The sequence below is a fragment of the Arvicanthis niloticus genome, chromosome 5 (genome assembly GCF_011762505.2).
Source record: "Arvicanthis niloticus isolate mArvNil1 chromosome 5, mArvNil1.pat.X, whole genome shotgun sequence".
Classification (NCBI taxonomy): Eukaryota; Metazoa; Chordata; class Mammalia; order Rodentia; family Muridae; genus Arvicanthis; species Arvicanthis niloticus.
This window is the reverse complement of record NC_047662.1, coordinates 90,220,153-90,233,552: the sequence shown is the minus strand read 5'-3', so window position 1 is coordinate 90,233,552 and position 13,400 is coordinate 90,220,153. Positions and strand designations below refer to the sequence as shown.

At 38.9% G+C, this 13,400-nt stretch overlaps 1 pseudogene; it reads left to right on the top strand.

Moving 5' to 3' along the window:
* LOC117708773 (RNA ligase 1-like) overlaps window positions 1-13,400 on the top strand; it is a 122,172-nt pseudogene that overhangs the window by 1,240 nt on the left and 107,532 nt on the right.

The window sequence follows — 13,400 nt, the reverse complement described above, 5'->3', positions numbered from 1 at the left end:
CATGCTTACCTATGATGAATAAAATTATTTTGATTCTCTTCATTAACATTGTTCTTATAGAAAATAAAGTCCAGTTTGCTAAGCCAAGAGGAATAGCAACCATCTATGGAAAACTAAATTCTATCAATATCTCATCACCATTTGTCCAGACAAAACCATTGCATATGGTTCTGTAAGATATTTTCTTTGCATATGCACCAATAAAGCTGCAATGGCTAGTGTTAACTGCCAGCTTGAGAAAATCTGGGTTCTCATACAAGGTGGACCTTTGTTCATATCTGTAAAATTATCATGATGTTATTAATTAATGTGGGAAAACTCATGCTAATTATGCACAGAATCACTCCCTGGGATGAGGATCACGGAGTGGATAAAGGGAAGAGAGTAAATGAAGCATCATCATGCATTCATCCCTCTCTGCTTCTTGATCATGGATGTGATGTGAGCTGCTGCTTCAAGCTCCTGCTACCTTGATTTCCTAAACCATGGTCTGTATCTTAAACTGTGAGCTCAAAGAAACCATTTCCCCTTTATGTCGCTTATGTCAGAGCAACAGGAATAGAAACTAAAATGGAACCCATGAAGAAACTGTATGACCAGAGACTCTTCTGTAGCAAAATGAACATATGGGCCTAGAATAGCACAATGCACCACTCACATTGTGGCCATATTCAATGCCCTGTGATGATGCTATTTCATCTTAAACCTTTTGCTATCTCTCAGAAATTTAACCTTCATAAGCTGGTTACTTATCCCCTTCAGTCAGCTATGTGCAGAAGGAGGCAGAAGTATTTTATAGGGGATCATACAAAAAAACCTGACTTGATTGTGGGGTCAGTCAAAACTAAGCAAAAAGTTTTACATGGGTGTCAAACATTCAAAACTGTATATGATGAATAGAGAAGTGATTATCCCCATACCTGCATGATTTATTCTTTAAGCTTCTTTAGAGAAAAAAAATATCAGAAGGTAAAGAGGTACTAATCAGAAACAAACTCTAGTTACATGCCCTAGGTTCCGCAGAAGAGACATCTCATTAAAAATCCTTGCCAATTATGTTTTTGGTTTTGCTGGAATTTACTACCCCTGGAGCTCACATGTTCATTTAATATTTTTTTGTGTGAGTTCTCAACAGATATCTGATTTCTTTCAGATGATATTTCTCCCCTCTATCTCTCCTGACACTCCTAAGAATACTTAGATTAACCAGTTGAAGAAATTAAGAATTCCAGGATCTCTAGTCTGCAACAGTCCAAGTTAATTGATAGAAAACTCAACACAATCAGTCCAAGCCAGAGACTCTAGAAGACAAAATGTCCCCAAAGTCTAAGATGACATTGAAAACTATCAAGGACAATGCTTCTAGAGTCTGTGCACAGCCCGGGAGGTGGGGAGCCTTTTCCCATGGTAGATGGAATGAATGTCTCCAGTGTAGATAAAATATCCTATTATTGTTTTGGACTTCTGTTCCAGGTAAATGTTTGGATAACTCACTTAGAACAACATAATTAGGTTTATAACAGTTAAGACTTCTCAAAATAGTCCAATCTTGGAGTCTCACAAAAAAAAAAAATCAACTTATGCTAATGTCCAAAAGGAAAATAAGAGAAACTACCCAACAGCAGGGATTGTTGAGAAAGTAACAAATGGTTTTTCCAGTGGTTTGGATTGCTTATGCTTGATTTCAACATGCAGCATAGTGCTCTCAATCTTCCTAGTGCTCCAAGCTTTTAATACAGTTCTTCCTGTTATGGTGACCCTCAACCATAAAATTATTTTGTTGCTACTTTATAACTGGAGTTTTGCTACTGCTATGAATTATAATATAATTACTGATATACAGGATATCTGATATGTGATTCTCAAAGGGGTTGTGACCCACAGGCTGAGAAATACTGACCTAGCATGAAGAGAAACTGCCCAGCGGAAAGGATATGGCTGTTCAGAGATAAAGGAAACGAATTGGATGTTTCCATAGCACAACAGCAACTGCTGAGTCTGCATACAGACAGTCCAAGTCTCTCTCCCAGCCGCATGGTAGGATGGAATTTTCCACCCACTTAAGTTAACTGTGACCAGTGAAATATGAGTTCATATTTCAAGCTGAATTATTTCTGAATGGCAGATCTAAGAGTACAGTTTTCCTTTTTGCAGTGATGATGTCAGTACTTCAGTGACAGCTGCTGTGTCAGCCTGGGCCCAGAGTGAGGACCATGATGATGGAGAACAAGCCTCCCAGTGGACCCTCAGTCTCACACTCAAGTAGAGTGATGGGGAGTTAAATTTTTATTATTTGATGTGCCTAAAATCTTGGCATTGGTTGTTATTGTCACATGATCTGGGCTGTCCTGATGGATCCAAGCTTGTTCTCTAGATTATTAAAAAGAATCCTTCCTTGTTTGAACACCCTGGTTCTCATTTCAGAAATAAGGATAGCTGTAAAAATAGCTACTGCCATCCAAGGATCTAAAATTAGCACCCAAACGGTAAATCTTCTTAAGAACGGCCATTTTTAGCCTTGACAGGTCTCCATTTCCAAGAGTGAAGGACTCTGTTCTCCTAGTAACTTCAGAATGTGTTTTCTTTGAGAGCTCTGACTTTGTGTGAAAAAGAACAGTCTCACAGCTGACAAATCATCCAATAAACTTTACCATCAGGCTTTCATTGAGAGGTAGAGTCTGGGCTGGAAAACGGGTTCTGCCAGGAAAGGTACTGGTGACTTGAGTTCTGTTCCAGGGAGTCATATAAAGATTCAAGGAGATAATCAATTCCTCAAGGTTATTCTCCTCCAACACACACACACACACACACACACACACATATTGTACATACACACACACTGACAATGATAATAAATACATAATTTTTAAAAAGCAGAATGTACTTGCTCACACATTAGCTAACAAAATTAGAAACAAACTAATGAGCTTTTCATCTGAAGGAGGTCACCTGTAAGATTTGTACTCCTTTGGATGCATGACCAGGAGTTGACTGAGCAGTGGAGTATTCTACCAGATCACTCTCCCATTCTCCAAACCAGAAAGGCCACCCTTTTACTTGGCAGGGCAACTTGAGCCTGCCTCATTGCAAAAGCAAGCATCTCTCTGCAATGGGCCACCTTCTGGGATTAATTGTGTTACATGTGACTGTCTGTGAGCCACAGGAAAATGCAAATGTCAAACCCACATTCCTTACCCAAAAATGATTCCTAAATAGCCTCCTTCTATAATGAATGTCAAAAAAAGCTTCCAGCATTTTCCATAAATGTTTACCTTACTACACCCCAAGATTCCTCAACCCATAATACAGACCTTCTTATATTTAAATAATAGAACAGAAGCCTTAGAATGTTCTGTCTCCTAAAATGAAACACAACAGACCTACCTTTTCTTCTCTGGAAACTTCCAACATCTTTATCTTTATCCCTAATCTTTAGTTTTTCTCTAGACTCTGGCTTTTGGATTCCTTATTGCTTATCAGACCTATGGTTCTCATTATCTTTCTTACAATACAAAATACAGAGATATTTTGCCAAGTAAAATGTAATTTTGTTGGTACAATAAATTTTGTCTATTGTAATATTGGTTGGTTCTTTCTAGCTCATTATAGGGACTCAATAAGTATTATTGAATAAACACACACATGCCATGCCTAGCATGGTCTCTATCAGCTCGGCTGAGACCACATCTTTCTGGTGTGACCACAGACCTTTTCTATCTCAGCCAGTTGTTCATGGCACTTCCTTCCTTGTGTGTGACCACAGGAAAACATCTGAATGAACCCCACGTCTTATCAGAGCAGAGAACTCCGAATGTCAATCTACCTCCCTGCCCTGACCCCCACAGCACCTCAGCTCCACACTCCAGACAGCTGCTTCACTGGTTTCATCCATATTGTAGGATCTCCAGGATTATGTCAGGATATATCATCTCCTGGAAGATTGGGTCTTTCTCTGACCCAAAAATCTCCAGGATGTCTTTGGCCTGCCTCCTCCAGAGCCCTTTGACTTCACTTCCCTCCACTACTGTCTGTGCACCTGTTCCCTTGACCGCACTGCTGACTTCCAGATCCTAGGAAAGGCTGAGTTTGTTTCTGTCTGAGGCCTTTCCGAATGCTTCTTCCTCTATATGAAAGGTCCCCTCCCTGTTCCTTGAGAACCTCTTCATGTGGTGACCCTTGAACTCATCTGCTCTCAACCATCTTATTCTTGGCAGCAACAGCAGTCCTGCATTAGGACAGGACACTGTTTGGGTTTCCTGGTATCATACCCCCTTCTTTAAGAGAATCCATCATAGTTGCAAACTGTGCAGTGATTTCTTTCCAGCTCTCAGCTCCATAGAGGCAGAACCCTTATTTAGTTTGATAGTTTTTCCCTGGAGTCTAAAAGGAAAGTAGATATGTAGTAAGTATTCAAGGTCTATGTCTTGATAAAAAAATACATTAGCCTCTTTCTTCTTCACTGAATTTACAGGTTTCCTGATGACAGACAGTATTATTTTTTAATTTTTAAAAATGTATTTATTTTATGAGCTTAAGTGTTGTGCCTGCAGAATATATACACACACATGTGTGTATGCATATATAACATATGTGGGCCTGTATGCATATGTATATATTTATATGTGTATGTGTGTATGTGTATGCATATGTGTGTATGTATAAAACACATGTGTACCTGTGTGGACAAAATGTAGAGGATATTGTATCACCTGGAACTGGAGTTACTGATCATTGTGATCTGTCCTTTGAATGGTAAGAATTGAACCAAGATCTTTTCAAAGGGCAGCTAGTGCTTTTAACTCCTTATTTACCTTCCCAGCCACTCAACAGTGCTTTTGTTATTTTATTTATTTATATTTTTGCAGTCCTTGGACCTTTGAGAAAGGGTCTACTAAAAATCTACGACAAGGCATCTAATCAGCAATCTTGTGAAGAGATAGAGACCAGATAAGGAGGCAGAAGGACAAAAGGAAGGAATGTGATTAGTAATGGTGTTCATTATTTGCTCTTTCCAGTACTTCAGTTTGAACAATAAATTACAAGATCTCCATAATTGTCATTAATGTTTTTAAAATTCCCTTTTCAAACAAAGAGCAAAGGATTGAACTGTGGTTTGGACTTGAAGATTTAACTTACGTCTCAAGAGAGTCACAGGCACTCAAAAGGACAAACAGAACAATTTAATTTAATAGCCCCTAAGGAATATGCTATGGAACTGGAAATCATGAGGTGAAATTTTAAGTAGACTCAGGAATGGATATTCAGCTCTAAACTTGATTTCTTGGTTATATAAGTAGAGAACTGCAATGTCTCAAACAGTTCCCTCTCCTGTAACATTCACACAACTCTGTCAACAGGTCTCAATTTCTTTGAATAAACATGTGTATATATTTGCCATGATATTTGTGAGTAGAGAGAGACATTACCATTCTTAATGTACTATAGGTGATCTAGCTGACTTCCAGATCCTAGGAAAGGATCAACAAACAAACGTGTTTGTTTGTTTGTGTATGTGTGTGTAGATGTAGTTTTGTATAGTTTAGTACGCGTGCATTCATTCATTCATCCATTCAAAACATATACACTAAGTGTCTTCTATGAGTCAGGTTTTTTGCTTCTTGTATACCAGTGAAGAAACCTATAAATACTGCATTCAATATGAACAATAAAAAAATAATTTCTTGGATCATGTAACTACCAGGATGGAATGAGAACGGTTTGAGGCATGTACTACAGTGGAGAGACTGCACACTTCTTGTAGTGGTTCTGTAGAGTTCCTTGACATGCTGAGATTTGTACAAAGACAGGAGGAAACAAGGAAGTAGCAAAGTACTTTGTGTGAGCTTTGCTGGAGGTGTTGCAGCACAGAGAACCAGCATCACTGAGATGGGACAGTAGCAAGCATTTGCAGAAGAGTCAGGAGTCACTTGAAAGTTAATGATGTGGGGGAAGTATGCAAGCATCAGTGAACATAATCGGAAAAGATGGAGAACAGATCATATACCACATCAGGAATTGTACATAGCTGCTGTACATGTATGCATCATACACATGCCTGGATATACTTTTGATTTTAAATACAATTTTAGTCCTATATTTTGTGTATTTTTATGTCTACTACAGTGTTTTTCAAAATTAAAAGATTATTTGTTATGTATGTATGTACGTATGTATGTACGTATGTACGTATGTATGCATGTATGTATGTATGTATGTATGTATGTATGTATGTATGTGTGTGTGTATGTATGGGGAGCTCAGCATGCTTGTGGGGGTCAAAAGACAACTTGTAGGGGGTCAATTCTCTCCTAGTGTGTGGGTCCTCAGAATCTAATTTAGATCATCAAAATCAGTGTCAAGCCCCATTACTCACTGAACCATCTTGCTGACCACACATGTATATTATTGAAGAATTATGCTATAAACATCTTTTGGGTATAAATAGTTGATATTCATGTAATGGTTTTATTTAATGCTATCTCTATCTGTGGTATACTTGTGTGCCTATGTATATTCACTTGTCTATTGTGTAAATGAATGAATGTGGAATATGGATGACAGATGTGGCAATCCATATGTATGTGTGCACATTTATATATTATACCAGTTTACATTCTGGCGTCTCATAGACATGCATAACTATATATGCATCACTTCAGGTGACCAAATCTATAATGTATGAACTGTTCGTGCACATAGGAGCGCTTTGAAAACCAACACCTGGTTTTCACAAATGAATGATCATTTGTCCTGGTCATTCCTCATCTGTAGTAAACTCCTTCTCAAGCAGTAAGCATTGGAGCTGAAGCTACAAGCAAAGCAGACAGGTTTTAAAGATGGTTAAGGCTCAGGGGCATCTAAGTCTGGAGGTCATACAACCGTCCTAGGACAGTGGTAGACCATTGGCCTGAATTCAGCACTTACTCGCATACCCCAGGACTTAGAAATACTAGTCTATTCTTTATGACTTCAATAAAAGAGTTTCTTTTCCTCCCTGTATGTTGGGTTTTTTTTTTTCTTTCAACTTGTTGCACCCAAATAAACCACTGATCCATTTGGATTTTAATTTACAATTTTATTCATATAAAGTTTTGTGTATAGGATGAGATATGAGGCATGGTTTGTTTTTTTTTTCTTTTTCATTTTTCATACTTTTCAAAGTATATACCTAAGACCAAGTTAATTAAAGTCAATGGAGAATGTATTTTTTTATTAAACTTTTTCTTTCTATTGATTTTTCCCTCTCATACAAATAGTACAAAGTTAGTTCTCAAAATCAAAAACACCACAGAGCAAAGAAAAGGAATAATCAGCCTCCCAAGGTAACTTATCAACTCCAACATAGATATCAACAGTGGGAAGATTTCAGAGATGACTGAACTGGAAGGATGACAGGAATCTGGGTCAGCTAAAGTTAGGCAGACCCAGCTGTGTCCAGCTACAAACTCCCAGGTACAATTGGTTATAAACACTATGGAGATTCCTTTGCATTATAAACACTGGTTAGCCACCACAATAGCCTCTCATTCTTTTCTAGCATTATCTATCTGGCAGTGGGATATACTTTTTCAAGGAATTATTCTAATCATGTCATCTATAGTCTTGATGTCTTTGATGGCTTTCTCTAACCAAAGGTCAGCGAACAATAGCTCTCAGGGCAAATCCATCACATGTTTCATTGCCTATGGCCACCATGACAGCAGAGTTGGGTAGTTTTGAAAGGAACCACATGACTTGTGTAGCCTAAAATAGTTGCTATCTGACTTTTGTAGAAAAAGATGTCAACCTTTTTTCTCATCCACTGAATAAGAACCATGGTCTTTATCAATTAGCACTTAGTATCTTCAAGACAATGAATGATAACACATTGACTTCCCACTTGAATTCCTGCACCTCTTCTTTACTTTGCTCACTTTAGGGCTTGGTGTCCCCAAAACATGCACTGGTAGATGGACCATGCCCATATATTCTCCTTCTGGAAGCATCACTAGATTTGTTCTTTGGGAAACTGCTCCTCTTCAATTCATCTTATACTTTTAGAAAGGGCTAGTCCCATCCCTCCCAATCATCTTCCCACTCAGTCCTAGAAAAGGACACATGACAAGATAAGATGATGAACTCATAGTTTCTTTGGAACCAAAGAAGGACCAAAAAGACAACATTTATTCTAATGTTTTCATGGAACTATTGAGACCTGGAAAGCATTTTTTCAATCAGGTTCTTAGATCTATCTATTGTAACTTATCACTGGGAAAGAATATTACCTTGGGAGTGAAGGCAATACAAGGAGACACCAAGACATAGAGACAGAAAAGGACTCCATTCCTAATAGCATATTAGGAATATGCTATATAAGGTGCCTGGCTCAGGCTATACTTTTTCTACATTTTCCCCTTACATAAACCAGAAAGATCCCTTTGTGTTCCTGGTGGTGGTTTGAACAGACTTCTGCAGCTTGTAATTGGAGCAGGACTGTAAATTTCTTCCTGGTTACTTCCTCACACCATTATTCTATCTCCTCTCTCCCTCTCCCTTCTTTCTGATTCCCTCTGACCACATCTTTGCAAAGGACTACTTCACACATCTAACACCATCCTTGCTCAGGGGCCCTACTGCTCTTTTGTATCCTTTGAGCTTTTGCCTATGAGTTGCCTAAGCAAGAACCTGACCCTATTTTATACAGTTTATAAAGCTTCGTCTCAAATGTCTTTTCTTTATGGAAGTATCTCCTGGCCAATAATGAGATACAGTAACTTTCACTTTTAAGTTTTGTGTGTTATTTCTACCCTTCTTATTATCTATCAGTGGTTACACATTATACTATACCCATTGCCATGCAATAAGTATTAATTGGTGTGGAAAGATGGACCATTGTAATCATTGTACTGGGGGTAGAAGACCTGCAAGATAGAAAAGGCTTTGGGGGCGGGAGAGATGGCTCAGCCATCAAAGGCTAGGCTCACAACCAAAAATGTAAGAAAAGGCTTTGGACTGTAATGCACTTCCATTTGACTTTATAATATTAATCCTGGTTTTTCTAATATTAAACTTGTAGAACCGTTACAAGAGCAATGCCAAAAGCTCTTACATCCTCTTATACAGATTTTTCAAACGTCAACCTTTGACTTATTTTGGTGTCTACCTTTCTAACATACACACACACATACATACACACAGACACACACATTCTACAAAGACACACATTAAATTAGTTTTATTCTTTCTGAGTCTCTCTCAAGCACTATATTCGCAAAGCAGGCACAAACTTTGTACACTATGTACAATATAAACCTAGTGCACCATGGTTGGAGATGTCTCAGCAATTAAAGGTGCTTGCTACTCTTCCTGGGGACTGGAATTCAGTTCCCAGCATGCCTATAACTGTATCACCAGGGGGACCCAGCACCCTCTGATGACCTCTGTAGGCACCTTCATGCCTGTGTAGTTATGTGCACAGCACAAACACACACAAGATGATAGATAGATAGATAGATAGATAGATAGATAGATAGATAGATAGATAGATAGATAGATAAACAGATAGATGTTAAACAGTACACCCATATAACTTACACTGTATCACTAGGATAACAGGCCTGTACTACCAGGCCCAACTGCTTTTCAAATCCTGGTAAGTCATTTGTATCTTTTATGAAGAAATGATCTTGTGATCTTTCTCCAGCTTATTTCTAGTAAACAGTTTTTTATCTTATTGAATTATAAGAAATGGGTATACATTAAGGAAACAGGAACATCAGTATGTTGTATGCATTGCATTAGGCTTTGGGGGTGTGGTTGTCATTTGTTACAGTATCTTTCAAACCTTTCTATTTTATAATACATAAAAATCAAGATGGTTCCTTCAGCTCCCCCCTGTCAAAATGACAGATATTACTAAAAGGTGTGTTTGTGTAACTTCACCAGATGTTTCTGCTTTTCATCATAAGGGAATGTGCTTGAACCAAACCTGGTATAACGTGCTACAAGTCATCCAAGTTACCAAAAAAGCTAACTGACCACCAGAAACCATTCCCATATCCTTCCAACAAAGATATGACCTCTGACTAGGCATTGAAAGGCCTTTAAGTCTTTGACTATGAGAAAAAAAGCTGAGAGAGCCCCAAAGTAAAGTGTTTTCCTCAGTTACTTTGAATTCACACACACAAATAAGTTCAGCAAACAGAGCGTAAATTTTGGAAGAAAGCTCTGGAAGCTATGTTCAAGAGCTTAGTTCCTTCAGGCATTTAAATTGCATGTCCTGTGGGGGAGTGCTTGAAGCATCCTAGTGAAGGAGGGGAGGGGTTCTATCACTTAGGCACACACGACTTGCTCTGTCCTCCACCAGTAGAGACAAAGGTCAAACATAGTCATGGAATTTAAAAAAGTGCCATATTTTTGTTCTGATCCATATTTGTAAGATAGTATACAAAAAAAAAAGCCTTGCCACACTGTCCTTGAGGATGGACTGCTCATTTCTAAGCCATTTGGTACCAACCTGTCAGATTCATCATCTATAATAGTGTCAGGAGTATGGAGCATGGAAAGTCATATTTCTTTCAGGTCATGGCAAGTGCCAAAGCCAGAGTTTCAGAGGCTTCCATATTTGTGATAAGTAAAGCACTCAGAGTGGCTTCTGTCTGCTGATTATAAATCAAGGTTAATTATGGGCAAAGATGGTGTCCTCCACCTAGGTTCCTAGGAGGTATTTCTCTCTATAGTTCAGGTATTCCTGGTAGATATCCATATTTGCATACAGAAGGAAACAGAATATGCATAGTTATATAGCATTTGGATTTTCTAGCTTATCCAGAGACCCAGTGAAGTAGAGTGATGGACCATCTTTATTTGTTGGTACTGTCCCACTCTTAGTACTGAAAGCCTAGTGTCACTGGGAAACATTCAATTACAGACTCACACAGACACTCTGGCACTCTGGGTCTATATAGCTGCTTCTTTCTTTAAGTCTGAGTTTAAAGCTAAGAGGAATTTAGCACTATTCAATTAGGATCACAATTTGCGAGGAAGGTGTTAGGACAAGATGAGCCAAACCCATGCTCTCAGAAGATAGAACATGCTTGGGAGGCCATTGCCAAGTCTGTCATTGTCTGACTCTGCCTCCACTCTGTTGTTTTGAGAAAGCTAGGTGATCCAGTAGCACAATCATCTTTATACCACTTACCAAGTGATTACTGGGTAGTAGATATTGTGCTAACTCTTATTCTCATGGGATATAGATATTGTTTGCCATAAGCCACAGACAGATAAGCAAACATGCCTAAAAATGGTGTTACACCCAAAGTCATTTGGCCAACAATTGGTAGCAACAGAATTTGAATTCAGATCTTCTGCCCTCATTTTCCCTACTTCCAAAGGTATCCTGAAGTGTCATTTCTGCACTGTCCTGATGTGAGTCTGTCAGTCCAGCCTTAGAATGTGATCCTCAGAAACTAAAAAAAGGGGGACATATGGTGTCCGTCTGCATCATGTATTTCACATTTCAAATTTTCTTCTGTTTCTATTGTCACCCAAAGAACCTAGAAAGCCACTGGTACTGGTATCATCTCTGTGTGTAAGGGTTAGGTTAGCTCTTTGGCACACCGGGGACACCCTTCTAAAGCATATCATACAAGTCCCTTCTGAACACCAGTCAGTTCTGTAAAGACCAATCAGTCCTGACTGTCTTCATTGTGCAGATTGAAACAATCTGTTCAACTTCATTTCCCTTAATTTTCTATCTTCCTTATGAGTCTATAAGCTTCTAGGGGGGGGAGAGATACTCAAATTTCTATCTATTAATCTCTGTATCCCCTGTAAGCATGACACATAGGATCCCAGCACATATTTGATGAATAAATTGAACAGCCTCCTCATACCTGTCTCAGGACTTCAGCCCATGACTCAGAAGCAGCCTAGCAATAGTCTTGTTGGGCTTTATTGGTTATAAGCAGTTAAATGGGAATTGGGTGGTCCAAATGTATTCTCTACTTCTGAAGGCAGAACACAGGGTAAGATCCATCGTGAGGGCTCGTTGGCTTATTGTTCTTTCTTACTGAAGTAGGGTTGTTTGCTTGCTTTAATGTGTTCTTTCCCTGTCTCACGGGGTCTCAGGTTGCCCAGACAAGGCTCAGATCTTCTACATAGCATAAATTTTATTTCCTGATCCTCCTGCATCTAACTCCTCAGTACTCAGGTTACACTTTTCCATTACCTTTAGTTTATATGGTGATGGGGATTGAACCTGGGACTTTGTACATGCCACACAAGCCCCCTACTGGGCTACATCCCTAGACAGATTGCTCTATCTCTTGTGCTGTGCTGCTTATGTCTCCTATGGGGTCAGCTCCTTTCTTAAGGAGTTCTTAAGAGACTTATATTGTATTTTTATCTAATGAAATAGATGGGAGAAAATTTCAGATCTGATGTACCATTAGGTCTTTGCAATTTCCTTGCTGCTTCTTATTTTGAAATTTAAATTGAAAAAATCCTATTTTCTTGTAAAACAGGAACATCAAGAGAATCACCAATCAACTTGAAACTGTCATTCAGACCAGTGTTTGCTTTGGATGCATACTGTGCAACTGCAGTTTGGTTTTGGTTGTCTACTGTAAGTGTCAGGTGATGTTTCAGACAGAGGTCACCAGACCAGGGCAAGACAATCCTACCAGAGGACCCCAGTAGAGATATCTGAAGCCTTTATTAATTTATACAATGAGGGAAGAAATTCATACTTTAGTGGGTGTTGTTGTTGTTGCTGCTGCTATTGTGGTAATGGTTTGATGTCATAGGTTTCCTTATAATAAAGAATAATTGTCATTTTGCTAAAATAAGTGGATAATTTGGTTTTCAGACCAAGTGAAAACAAACAAAAAGTAGAACAACTCTTACTTTACCACAAAGCCAGAAGAAGAGTTCATAGAGTGTTCTTCCCATGTATCTTCCTTATCCACAGCTGGTAAAGTCACTTCCCTCCTCCTTGGTCCTGTCCATTGCTCATACCTCATCACTGAGGCAAAGGGTCAGATGGGAGGAACTCAAAGAAACTTGTCTTGATACTTCTTAGTGGTGTGACCTTGAGAAAATTCTTTATCTTCTCTGAGACTGTTTTCTCCCAAATTGAAAGAGGATGAGGAAGGGATGTGAATTGCACATTTTACATCCTGCCCAATGCAGAGTGGGCATCATTTCTTGGCATCAAATTTGGGCTTCTCTCCACCATCTTTTGCTCCACTTCTTTTTTATTTCCTTACAGCGATCCTTCATGGATTCTTACAGCACCCCTCTGCCTGACTTCTCTTTCCTGACACAGAGGCCGGAAAAGGACAGTTTATCCTTTCTGGGTCATCTGGATGAATCTTCACTGGCAGAGCATTACAGCTCCAGATGTGGTCAGAATGTGCTAG